The sequence below is a fragment of the Panthera pardus genome, unplaced genomic scaffold (genome assembly GCF_024362965.1).
Source record: "Panthera pardus isolate Hobbes unplaced genomic scaffold, ASM2436296v1 HiC_scaffold_12, whole genome shotgun sequence".
Lineage (NCBI taxonomy): Eukaryota > Metazoa > Chordata > Mammalia > Carnivora > Felidae > Panthera > Panthera pardus.
In genome coordinates this window covers 2,291,687-2,304,799 of record NW_026526677.1, presented here as the reverse complement: position 1 = coordinate 2,304,799, position 13,113 = coordinate 2,291,687, and the positions used below count along the sequence as shown (strand labels likewise).

The 13,113-nt window shown below is 64.6% G+C and overlaps 1 protein-coding gene across 1 annotated transcript in view; it reads right to left on the bottom strand.

Annotated features, from left to right (window-relative positions):
• Nucleotides 1–13,113, bottom strand: part of KCNQ1 (potassium voltage-gated channel subfamily Q member 1) — a 317,397-nt gene that overhangs the window by 46,633 nt on the left and 257,651 nt on the right.

Genomic DNA, 13,113 nt, shown 5'->3' with positions numbered 1-13,113 from the left:
GGGAGTGGTTTAGCTGACCTCGTGGGTCCCTGGTCACAGGGCCACCCCCCAGTCCCAGCTGAACTCCTCCCTTGTGGCAGTAATGGCAAAAACCCTCCCCGAGGGAGCCCGCCCTACAGAGGAATTCCTCCTCAATCTCCTGCTTCTTCTGAGTTGGGGCCTCTCATCATCCCCATCGTACAGGTGGGAAAATGGAGGCTCAGAGCAGGGGCATGAACTGTCCATGTCACCAGGCTACCCCTGGGCCTGTCTGGGGGTCTGGAGATGGCAGGAAGGAGGAGCTGAGAGCTAAGACCCCCCCCCACCCCCCCCCGCCCAGGCCCCAGTGCTGAACAGGGCTCTGGGGGCTCTGCCCCACCCCTCCCCGAGAGGGGCGGAGGTCGGGCCCGTGCTGGTGTGAAAGTAGGTAGGACACGGGACGTCTGTGCTGTTTGGGGTGGCCTCGCGTGGCATTCCTTCCTTGCAAAGCCTGAGCTTCCTCCCCAACGGGAAGGATGTGTGGGCTGCGTGGGCAGCAGGGGACCCTCAGTGGCTCGGCAGAGTGGCCTCTGGCTTTGACACGGCAGGGCGTGGGCAGGTGGGCGGCTCTGGCGTTCCAGGGTCTGGAGCAGGGCAGTGCCACGCACACCTTCGCTTCAGAGTTTACACGGCACTGGGGCGCCCTGTCCAGGCTACGCGACAGGCTTTGTGTGCCCAGCACGTTCCCAGCGGCTCTCGTGGTCCCCGCACGGTCAGCACACAGACCTCAGGGCAGCGGGGCGGGGGGGGGGGGGAGCCATCCTGGATCTCCAGCGAGGACGAGCGGGCTCAGGGAGGCCAGCCGGGCCCGAGGCCCCGCGGCTCGTACGCAGTAGGTCGGGGTCCGACGCCCGACCCCGAAGCCGCCCGCTTCCTGACCACCGAGGCAGAACCAGGGCCTGCACCCTGCCGCGGGCTCCTCTGTTACCCGCGTGGGGCCCGGGGCCCGTGCTGCTGGGGGAGGTGGCGGTCACGAGGAGCCCCACGGACCCGGGTCCCCTCACCGTGCAGAGGGGCTGCGCTGCGCTGCCCTGACCTGGCCAATGGGTGTGGCCCTGAGAGGCAAGGGCTCTCTCCCTCTCTAGCTTCCCGCTTGGTGCCCCTACACTTCGCTTGTGGGAGGGGGAGGGGAGGAGCCGGGGGTGACCCCGGGCTCCCCCTCGGGCCCTCGGGCGGCGGACGGGTGTTATGGACCGGACCGCGCCCCCCAAGTCCACGTGCTGGAGCCGTAACCCCTGTGACTGTATTTGGGGATGAGCCTTGAGGAAGACACTGAGGCGAAGAGAGGTCACAGGGGGTCCCCGATCTGACAGCATTAACGCCCTCGTGGGAGGAGGTCCCAGAGCTCTCAGTGCCCCGGGGAGGCCACGAGAGGACAGTCAGGCGGTGGCCTTCCACAAGCCAGGAAGAACCTTCCCTGGAAGCTGGCCCTGCCGCAGCCTTGACCTTGGACTTCCAGTCTCCAGGGCTGTGAAAGATGCGCGTTCACGGTTTAGGCGGCCCGTTTGTGGCATCTGTTACAGCAGTGTGTGCTGACTGATACAAGTGGCCAGTCAGCAAGAGGGGACGCGGGGGTGGGGGCCCCTGAAGGCACGCCGGGCACCCACCTGACCTGCCTCCACCGCGAGACTTTTGGGGGCGTCCTGCTGCAGTGGAAGGGCTCGTGTGCCTCCGGAGTCCTGCACGGGGCCACCCCGTCTCGGCCACTGGCATGGCCACGGAGCCACCACCCAGCCCATCCCCTCCCTTCACCAGATGCCGTTGCTTTCACCTCTCAGCATCTCTGGCACCCTGCACACCTCCCCATCCCCACTCCCAGGGCCCACCCTGGGCGGCTTGCTGATCGCCCGCCTTCCCCACCCCTTCCGGAACATTCTCCAGAGCGGGCGGCCAGACCGGGCTGTGCGATTCTGTCCTCTACCCCTTGGGTCTGGTCCCACGGCCAGAGCCTCGTGAGCACCGGCCGAGCCACCCTCTCCTCCTGTTCTGCCTCCGCCCATTCTCTGCTGCCCACCGCAGCCGAATGACTCCGTAACCTGGAAAACCGCGCTCGCCCGTCCTCCCTGGGGAGCGCTACGTGCCGGCTCTGGGTGTGCGACACGGCACATCCCCAATCCCCAAACAGCCTGGTGGCTGTTCCCGTCCGTCCCCCACGTCAGGGCTCAGGAAACTGAGGCACACAGAAGCCGTGCAACGTGCCTCGTGGCACGAATGCTAAGCAGGGTGTTGGTTCCAGCAGCCCTTGCCCTGCACCTGCCTGCCCCACCAGCCTCCACCACAGGCGGTGCGGGGGGGGGGGGGCAGTGGGCACGTCCACCGCGACCCCTCCTCGCCACCTTGCTGGGCCAAAGATGGCCGCTGAGCACTGGTCGCACTCCTCCCTCCTAACTTGCCCTCCAGCCGCCTTGGGCAGGGCACCTGAACCTTCGCACACAAGGCTCCCGGCAACCACCCCTTGTCTGAGGGCTTCTCTCCTGCACGGCCCCTCTCTCGCTTTGCTGCAGCCCCCTCGGCCTCCTGTCTGTCCCAGACTCAGCCCTGCCCCAGGACCTTTGGTCATACTGCCCTCTGCGTGGAGCCCTCCTCCCAGTTACCTGAGGGCTCTGCTTCCTCCTTCCCTTAGGTCCCAGTATAGGCTGTGAGGTCAGGGAAGGGTGGTCCCCCGATCGCTGCGTCCCGTCTCCTGGCCCTCCTCTGCCATGGGCTCCTTCATATGGGTCTCCTCCTCCCTCCCTCCTCTCCTCGTCCCTGCCCCGCTCTCGGTCCCTCTGATCCCTCCCCCTACCGCCACCCCAATAATCGCCCAAACCGGCCCCAGATTAGGCAAACGCAAGCTCGCACGCTCACCCAGCCCCCGGCGGCCACAGAGGCGAGAGTTCAGACAACGCGACCAATTTACAAACAATTTTCTCTGTGACGATTAAGTTACATTTTCTCCAATAGCTGCTTAATTTTCTTGTCAAAAATGCACAGTTCTCACATTTGTCTTGCTGCAAGGCTAATTAATTTCCAGACCATAAGTAAGAACTTAATATGATACCTGCAAGGATTATAAACTATTTCAAGCTGTTGTTTACATGAAATCAAGAAAGATTCGTTCTGTTTGCAATTATGTTAATGAGGAAATAGAGCGGGTCTCTCTCTCTCTTTCTTTCTTTCTTTCTTTCTTTCTTTCTTTCTTTTGGAACTCGGCGTCATTTTGCTGTCACCAATAAATTAGTCCGAAAGGGTCGCCTGCCACCGCAGACCCCCCCACCCCAAGGCTATTTTTAAGGTGACCCTGGCTGGCATCGGGGCCGGGTGGGCGCTGGGGACTGGCCCGTCCCCAGGTTGTCTGGCCTGCAGGTGGGACTGAGGAACCTTCTCCAGGACCCTTTCTGACGGAAGTAGGAAAGACGGAGGGTGGGCAGGGCACGTGCCCCAGCCCCTTTGGGTGTCTGTGTCCCCCTCCCCCTGCCCCCTGTCATTCGCGCCGTGCGCGCCCACAGAGGCGGTCTGGGATGGGGCACAGCACAGGCAGAGGCTGGGTGTGAAAGGGTCCCACGGCCCAGGAACGGGGCTGGAGCAGGGGAAGCATGGAGGGGGGCCGAGGAGGATATGGAGCTGAGCCCCACAGAGGAGAGGAGAGCCTTCGAGACACGGCCAAGGGGGGTCAGATGTGCACAGGGGAGGATGCCGGGGACCCGGAGTGAGGGCTGAGGGGGGCGGGCGGCCCTGGGTGCTCTGGGGGGCTTTGGGGGACACAGAAGGCAGGAGCTGGCGTCGGATGTCAGGGAAGCCCAGGGAAGATGGCCCCCGGAGTGGAGCATGCTCTGCCCCCTGCCTGCCAGTGGGGGACGGGGACACAGGTGAAGGGGGACGTCACTAGGGAGGTACCCGGCTTCCGGCTCCGTCCTCTTCCTCGCAGGGCCTCCTGACTGGCACTGCCTGTCTCAGGGCTGTGGGCACAGTCCTCATAAGTCCCAGGATGCTGTGCCCCCAGCCACGGGTGGCACTCTCTCCTGTGGGTCCGGCTTGACCTCAACGGCCCTTTAGGGCGAGGTCCGGGACAGGCACAGGCTCCCTCTGCACAGAAACCAGCCGTGACCGGATGAAAGTCAGCTGTGTCAGCACCTGCCCGACGTCCTGCTACCATCACACCTGTCGGGTGCTGCGGGCAGGGACCGTGTAGCAACGGGCTTGCGTGGGGACAAGGACAGGCCCTCAACAGGGAGAACAGCCCACAGCGTCTGGCTCTGTGGGGGAACCCGAGGGGCCTCCCTGCTGCCCTGGGCCTCCGTGTGCCCATGACGGGGGTCCCAGCACTGAGGCAGGGGGCCGTGCGGCTCCCGCCAGGTTTACGGGGCTGAAAAACAAGCTGGTTTTCCTCGCAAAGGGGCTCTGGGGCTGGCGGGTGGGGGCTTGCCGGGCGTCGCTGTGCTGAGGTAACGGAAAGCCTGGAGCCAGCAGGAGCGGGGAGGGGACGAGACGGACTCTGGATGGCAGGTGAGCACAGGGGTGGCGACCAAGGGTCTGCCTGAGGCAGGGAGGGAGACGGCCTGGCACAGAAAGCAGTTCAGTGGTGCCCACCCGTGCCCACAGGTCACCGTTCCGTTAGCTCTGGCCGGCCCTGGGTGGGGGGCGCGGGCAGGCTGTTTGGGGGCACCGCTCCAGTCTTAGGAACAGAGGGGGTTGGGGTGGGACAGAGAAGCCAGGTCACCTGCTCCCCCGTGGCCTTGCGGGTGGGGTCCCCAGACAGGGGTGCCCCCCGACAGCTGCAAGCCCAGGAATGGCAGGACCTCCCTGCTGGGAAGGACACGGAGCCTCCCCAGCTGTTCCGGGTGCTTTTGCCCGGCCCACGCAGCACCCACGGGGCAGGGAGACGAGGCAGGGAGACCGAGGCAGAGAACGGTAAGCTGACTTGCGTGCCGGTGAGCTGAGCGGACTCGGGAACGGGGAGTGACCGCAAACTCGCATCCTGGGACCTGCCTGGGACCTGCCTGGCCCTGCCCTCCTGCCCTCTGCGACTTTGCGGGGTGTGATGAGCCACTCCTCCCAGGGCCTTCTGTCCGCCCATGGGCATCTTTTTGTCCTCAAAGGACAGTGATCCGTGGGCTTCCCCGTTTCCACCTACCAGGAGAGAGGAGCCTGGAAGGGACAGGCATGGGACAGGGGGTGGCGGCCGCAGAACCGTCTCACTTGCCTGCTCTCAGCCTCAGATGGCTTTGCCCCCCTTCTGCCTGTGCCCCAGGGCCTTTGCACAGGCTGCTGACCCGGATACTCCTCCACCCCACGACAGCCTCCGCCTCATTCCTTCCCGGCTGGCCCCAGGCCCCCGCCCGCCCCGTGCACCCTCTTTTCCATACTGGGAAATAGGGAGTTACGGGTCACTGGGTGCATCCCCTGTCCCGCCTCTCGGACCGTGTGTTCCGAGGGAGAGAGACCAGCCTGTCCCATTCCTGGGGCGACCCCCGCGTGTGGCTGATACTCAACGGACATAAGATGACTGAATGCTTGTGCGCACGCGGGCAGTTCTTCAGGGGGACCCTTTCCTGGTCGCTTTGCTTTCCGCTCCCGTGACTTGTGGTCCCTCTGCCGAGACCAGAGGGGCCTCAATTTCTAGGACACCCATGGGTTCTGGAGAAGGTATGGGGTTGAGATGAGACTCTCAGGTCCCTGCCAACGCAGTTTCCACCCTATGGGTATATGGGACACGACCCCTCTTATAAAAAGGTGGTGTCATGAAGCCGCAAAGCCGAGACCCCACCCAGGACGGGACCACAGACACCCTGCCCGGCCCCATGGCTCTGGATGTTGGGGCCCATAGTGGCCAGGTGACAGGGGTCGTCCGGATGTCAGTACCTCGGGCCAGGGCCTCACGGCACCCTGAGGATCTTCTGCCAGGGGGGTGGGTGCCGCTGGTCCAACAGGGTGTCCACAGGCCCCTCCGGGGAGGCCCCGCTGGATCGAGTGTCCCTGTGAGGGCGGCAGGCTGGCCGGCCACCTCTCTGCCCACACAGATGGCTCTTTATGTGAGAGGCCTGACCTGTGGCTCCTGGCCGGCTGGGAACAGAGTGGGGCTGTGCACGCTGACCAGCCCGCGTCGCGGGGTGGGGGTGGGGGCAGTGGGCGCGGGGGACGGGCAGGAGGGGTACACGCCGGCCCCGCGAGGTCCCCCCTGCGGCCATACCTCCCTGCATTCTGTCTGTTCTCAACCTGCCAGAGTAGCGCGGTCAGATCTCTGCCCTCCTCGGCCCTGAAGACCCCACCTCTGTCCAGCGAAGCCTCCAGCTTCCGGTGGCTCACCAGGCCTGATGCTCTGCCCGGCCCTTTACCTGTCTGCCCCTGACCTGCAGGCTCCTCCTCAGCCTGTGGCTCCCGCCACGCTGCCGCCTGCCCGCCGCTCACGTGAGCCCGGCCCGGCCCCGCCTCAGGGCCTTTGCACCGGCTGTGCCCTCTGCCCGGGACATTATCCCCGCAGATATCCACAGGCCTTGCTCCCCTGCCCCTAGAGACGTCTCCCGCAGACCGGCGGACCCTCCAGTCCTGCCGAGACACAGAGGGCTTCTTCTGAGTGGGAGGGCGCGCCCCTCACGCTCCCCCGGTGCCTGTGGGCCTGCCTGCGAGCAGGACCTGTGACGGGCCTCGTGTCCCGAGCGTTTTCCTGGAGCTGCACCCACAGGCACGCCCCACACACTGCTTGCCTTGTCTGTACAATGGCTCCCGTTTCACAGACGAGGATCCGGAGGTCAGAGGGGGCCCCGGCCTGCAAAGGGCCCCAAGGAGCGGGCCGTCCCACTCGGTCTCCCTTCGTCCTGCGGCCTCTCCCAAACTTGGGGAGGGGTCCGAGGCTACCTCCTCTGGGCCAGCAGGGCCAGCCCCCGCCCGGCCCCCGGGGGGAGCAAGGGAGGGCACCCCGAGCGGAGGCATGAATGGACGCTCCGGTGACGAGGGCGGGGGCAGCGGATGAGGGACGGGGTGGGGAGGGAGCCCGCTGCCAACCCAAACAGCCCAGCGCGCCTCAGCTCCGTGTTCAATCCACAAAAATTTCCATCTGCCTCTGGAGCGCTCGGAACCCGGGCAACGAGAAGGCCGCGCGCTCGGCAAAATAAACAGCAGGTCCGCACGGCGACTCCCCTGCGCGCGCCGCCCCAGCCCGGACGACGGCGTCAGCCATTTTGTGGACGCGGGCGGCCCGGGAGGAGGACGGTCCCCGGCCTGCGGACCTGGAGGCCCCGGGCAGGGTGGGGGCCGCCCGCGGCTTTGCGGGCGGGGACCTGCCGGCATCCACCTGCCACGCGCCACGGCCCCCCCCCCCCCCCCCCCGCCACGTCGGGCCCGGGCCGCCGAGGCCGCCACCCCGTTCCCAGCCCCGGAGGCTCCCGGACGGACGTTCGGATCCTGTCCCTGGCCTGGCTCTGGGGACCCCGGGGGAGGCGGCCCCCCGCGTGGCCGGGCCACGGGCTCCCCGCCGCCCACCTTCGGGGGGCCGCTCGGCCGGGGCCTGGGCCTCGGGGCCGGGACGTCTATTTTTGGAGGTGACCAAGCCACTGCTTAATATGCAGGACTGGCCGGGGGCGGGCCGTGCCCTGACCCGCAGGGTGACAAGTTGAAAAAAGGGCCCATTTTGATCAAAATACATGTTTTCCTGAGGTCGGCCAAGGCGGCTGGGCAGGGTTCGCCTCAAAGACAAGGCTCCGGGCCGCCCTCATGCCTGGGCCCCCGCAGCCGGCCTGCCCGCTGCGGCTCTCCCGGTCCAGGCCGCCGATCGCGCACCGGCCTTTGCGCACCGCGGAGGACCCACGGCCAGGGTGCTGTGCACGCCCGCCGGGCACGCGCCCTCGCCTGCCGCCATTCTGGGCTCCTGCGTCTCTCGGTCGACCCACACAAGTTCACAGGGACTTGAGCTACATTTTTCAAAAAATGTAAATTTCCTTTCTGGCCAGTATTTGCAGCCTATAAATAGAGTCATTCAGGGAGGCCTAGCCGGGCGGGGGTGGGGGGGGGGGGGTATCGTCTCTGGGCAGACCGAAAGGGAAACGCCCAGGAAAGGGGAAGGGAGGCGCGGGGGGGTGCAGGGAGGGGGCGGGAAGAACAATTCTCTGGGGCCGTGGAAGGCACGAGAAGCGGGAGGCCACGGTGCGGCTGGCGAAACTGAGGCTCAGGCTTGGAAGGCCTGTCCGTGGCCACGCAGCGAGTGGGGTCAGGGCAGCGCTTGAACTTCCCGACTAGTCCCTGAACCCCACCCCCGGCCCAGTGGCCAGCCCACCCTCGCGACTCCTTCTGAGCTCTGCAGTCAGAAACCCAGGTAGGTCTCTTGGTTCCGGAGCTTGCTGTATCTCCCCGTGCCACAGGGCCTTTGCATGTGAGGTCCCTCGGGCCTGGATGTGGATCGGCTCGGGAATTCTCCACGGCATTTGGCCCATTGGCACTACTAACACCCTCGGTGACTCATGGGGTCACTGAGGCCCCGATGTGACTCATGGGTTCTCATGGCTAGTGAGCCAAGGGGGCAGGGCTTGAACCCAGCTGTTGGCTGCACAAAGGCAAAGGGAAGGCTGGGTTTTGTCTTCTGTAAAATGGGAAGGGGCGACAGGAAGGCCCCTTGGGAGCCACGTATGAGCGGGAGGCCTAGAAGCCACACATGTGCAATCTGAGAACACACGGGCACGGGAGCCACGATGCCCAGGGCCCAGATCCTGGCCCTGCGTCCACTGAGGCACGACCTCAGGAAGGGACGAGGCTCCGGGCCCATAAGTTGGGTGAAAAGGGTCGGCCCTGGAGGCACCTGTGGGCCCAGCTGTTGGCAACCCTCTGGGCAGGCTCTGGTCTTGCTGGGCGTCGGGGGCCACGGGATACCAGGCCAGCTTGAGTGGCCCCGAACGCACACGCACACCTCTCTCCTTCCCACCTCCCTGCCTTGGTTACAGGGGACACTGAGGCTTAGAGAGCGGGGAGCACTGGCTGTCTCCCCACGGGCTCCCCCGGGCCCCGCTCAGCCACAGCGGCTCAAGGTCCCAGAGGTGGGGGCCCACTGCCGGGTGGGGTGCTATCCTCAGGATCACTGCCATTCGCCAAATAGCCCCAGCCCCGGGCCCCGGGCCAGAAGGTGGCTCGGAGGGACCTGCAGACATTCTAGGCCTTTCCACCCCATCAAGGGAGAGCCCCTCAGGCCCCTGTGGGGCCCCTCAGGCCACAAACAGGCTGCGAAAGCTGGCACTCACACTCCCTCCTGGGAAGGCGAGCGGGTGGTGCCGGTAAGCGGCGAGGCTGTCACCATGGGGCACCTGTTGCTGCTGGCCAGGAGGGAGTGGGCTGGGCAGCGGTAAAGGGCAAGCCACGAGGTCAGCCTCTGCCCTCGCACGGGGAGAGGCCCGGGACCGCGCTCCGGCCAGCAGGCTGCCCCCGGGCGTCCGCCCGGCTAGAGGCTCCAGCTCTCAGCTCTGGGCCAGCCGTGGCTCTGACTTCCATCCCACATCCGTGGCCTCTTGGTGGCCAACCCCTCTAGATGCCACAGGGACCTAAGGGTCTCACCTCTGATGGGACGGAAAGGTCTGGAACACCTACAGGTCCCTCAAAGGCCCCCTGACCAACGCTCTCGTGTCAATGAGGGCCACGGACTCTCTGGACTGGGCGGGACTGTATCACCTCCCGCAGGAACTCAGACCCACAGAGGTGATTGGGCCACAGCCCCTCCCATCGCCCTCTCTTGTCCCTTCCAGGCAAGCGTGCACGACTGCTGGGTGCCGGCCCGTGCTGGACGGACGGATGGCCAGACACGGGTGCTCCTCCCAGGCCTCTCCCCCGGGGGGGACCCGACCCACAGAACCAAGCCCGGCACGGAGGCCCCTCGGGCGCTGGGCTGTTGTAGGGCTCTGCCCGGCTGGCCGTGCTGTCACCGCCCTCAGTGGCTGGCTGCTGCAGCGCGGCAGACGCGGAGGCCACCCCACGCTCGGGTAGGCGGGCCTACCTCCCGGGCGCGTCTGCGGTCTCTGGATGCACGTGGCCAGACAGACGTCCTGACCCACGGACGGCTCCTAAGGTCCCCGCTCCCCCCATCGCGCGGCTGGAAACCGGCCGTCCCGCTGGGACTGCACTCCCCACACCCCTCTGGGAGGGGCCATGCCATTGGTCGCCAATGGGGAATGATGCGTGTGTCACTTCTGGGAAGGGGCCTGGCCCCCACGGACAGCACCCCCCGTCTTTGCACGGACAGGGGAAGGAGGCTCAGACCTTCCCGAGCCCTAGACAGGGTGCTGGGTGAGCTGAGAACCCCGCAGAGGGTCCCCCGGGGGAGTGACCGCAGGGCGGGGGCCGGTCCCGGTGGGAGCGGTCCTGGTGGGAGAGCAGCCCCAGCTGACCGAGGGCCAAGCGCCAGAGCAGGAGGCTGGCGGGGAAGGGCGGCTGCCTGGCCTCTGACGCCCCTGTCGCACCTGGGAACGCACGCACGGACCGTGAGGGGCGTCTCGACCCGAGACCAACAAGAACCAGGTGTCTCCAAGGCGTGCGGTCCCCGCGTCACGGCCCTCCCCGTGCCCACCTTGGGCCGCACGCTTTCCTTACCCGCTTCTGGACGGCTTGGGGTCCCTACTCCCCAGGAAGCTGCCCTCCTGGGGCTCCTCCCCAACCCCAAGCGGGCGGCTCTTTCTCGCTCCTACAGACGGGGTGCGGCCAGCGCCCCCCCCCGTACATGCCCCACCCCCGTGCTTTGCTATCGTGGGAGTGGAGACGTTAGAGCCCAGGGCACGTGTTTTTTGACGTCCACACTCGCCGCTAGACCCCGTCCCGGAGCTCGCCCCACCAGCGAGGCACGAGCGCGTCCGTCTCCCCGCGTGCGTGCCAGCCCGGGTATTGCGTCTTCTTACATTCTGACGTCCGTGTGTGCCCCCCACCCCCCCGGCCACCGCTGGGGGTGGGCATCTTGCCACAGGAGACCGTTGGCCAGAGCTGCTGTTCTACTGAAGGAAGCCTCCCGAGACTGGTTCCGGGCACGGCCTGCGGGGGCTGCCCCGGCCGCGAGGATGCTGGGCCCGGCTTCCCCGGGGCCCCACGCGGCCCCGCTCGGAGTGCCCGGTCTCCTGGGCTCGCGGGGCCCGGGGACTCCCCGGCAGGCCCGCCCACCTCTGCCCAGGAATGGGGGCGGTGGCACTCAGCACCAACTGACGCTTTCATTACAGGTTTATCTTTGAGACCCCAGACAAAACAGGGCTTGTGTGGTTTGACTGAAGAGCCAAGACCTCAGGACCTCGCCATCCACTAAGACGGCTCCTCAGGAAAGAAAAAATACACTAACCTTAAAATAACCAGTTCCCAGAATAGCAGCTAATGAAGGCTTCTGAAGGGGGCCCTTTGATCAGCCAGAGCCCACGCCTTCGCCTATTTACGGCCACGTCACTCAAGAACAGCTCACCAGCACAGAGAGCGGTGTCGGGGGAAGGCCAGAGGCGGGGGGGGGGGTGGTGGTGGCAGGGTTGCCCTTGGAGCCCCCCACCCCTGCCCGACTTCCTGATGGGACCAGCCTGAGCCGCTGGCGAGGGACAGGACGGAACCAAGGTAGCGTGGACCCTGGGAACGCAGCCTCGCGCAGTGAGCGCTGCTCCTGACCGACTCCTGAGAGCAGAAGTGGGGGGAAGCCTGGCCGGTGGGAGACAGATGCTGCGGAAGAACCAGGATCCCAGGCAGACGGTGGGCAGAGAGGCGTGGGTCGTGGGGGCTCGAGGGAGGGAATCCGGGGAAGGTTCTGTGCGACGGGGGCTGAGGAGGGGTCTGCAGAGACAAGCCCCCTGTGGGGGCGTCAGAGCTTCTAAGAAGCCGCTCTCCTGCCCGCCGCCCCGCGTCTGCCCCGCGTCAGGCACCCTCTCCGCACGTCGGTGTCCACCGGGCCCCTCCCTGGGTCCAGCCTGGGTTGGATGCCGGGGGAAGGCACCAGAGCGGCCTTGCCCAATCACCTCAGCCCCACTTGGCGGTGCTTGAAGGTGGCTCACGAAACGGGGGAAGTGAATTTGACTTAGATTTAAATTGAGCACATTCACCTTTAAGTTTAAACACAGGTCCCCGATTCAGCTACTGGAAAACTTTACGCTTAGAATGACTTAGGTGGGAGAATCAATCTCCTTTTTAACTGTACATTTTATGTCTAAGTGCAGACCACGTAGTTCTTACGAAAACACACCCTCTTCCCTTTCCCCGTTGGTATTGTAAACGTGAAACGGACGTCAGCTTTTGAAGAGTGTGGATCGTCCCAGGAAGTTTTTGTATTTATTGTCTACTGAAGCGATAATATTCTCAATCTATTGGGTTAAATAAAAAAAAATTATTACAATGAATTTAATCTGTTTCTTTTTATCTCTTAAAACATGGCTATTAGAGGGGCGCCCGGGTGGCTCAGGTCAAGAGCATCCGACTTCGGCTCAGGTCATGATCTCACAGTTTGTGGGTTCGAGCCCCGCGTTGGGGTCTGTGCTGACAGCTCAGAGCCAGGAGCCTGCTTTGGATTCTGCGTCTCCCTCTCTCTCTCTGCCCCTTCCCTGCTCGTGCTCTGCTTCTCAAAAATGAATAAACGTTAAAAAAAAAAAAAACCTTTAAAATATGGCTATTGGAAAAATTTAAGTTATATCTGTGGCTCCTGATTCGATTTCTATTGGACAACACTGGCCTCGGCTTGGGGTCAGCCAAGTTCTTGAAAGCGGCCAGACAGTAAATGTCCTAAGTGTTGTGGATCACATTCTGTCTCTGTCTTCTGTTTTAAATGCGCAACATTCGTTATTACTTGTTATTATTATTGTTTTAAACGTGAAAATAGGACAGGACTGAGATTTGGAGGCTGAATTAGGCCAGGAGGTCTCCGTACAAGTCAGTGGGGATTCCTTCCTCTCTGAGGGGAAGAGAGACTGCAGGAGTGTGTCCCTCTCCGTCCAGCCTGCTGAAGGCTGGTGGCCCAACCCAGACCCCCTGGGGTTCCAGCATGAGACCCACTTATGACTAAGACCCCAGGGGCTCGCACGAACCGCACTTATCACCACTGCCCAGCAGCTCCCAGGACCGCGGGGGAACAGAAATCAGCAGAGTCAGGAAGCGGTACAGGGACCTGGGACACAGCAGGCGTGAGGCCCAGGC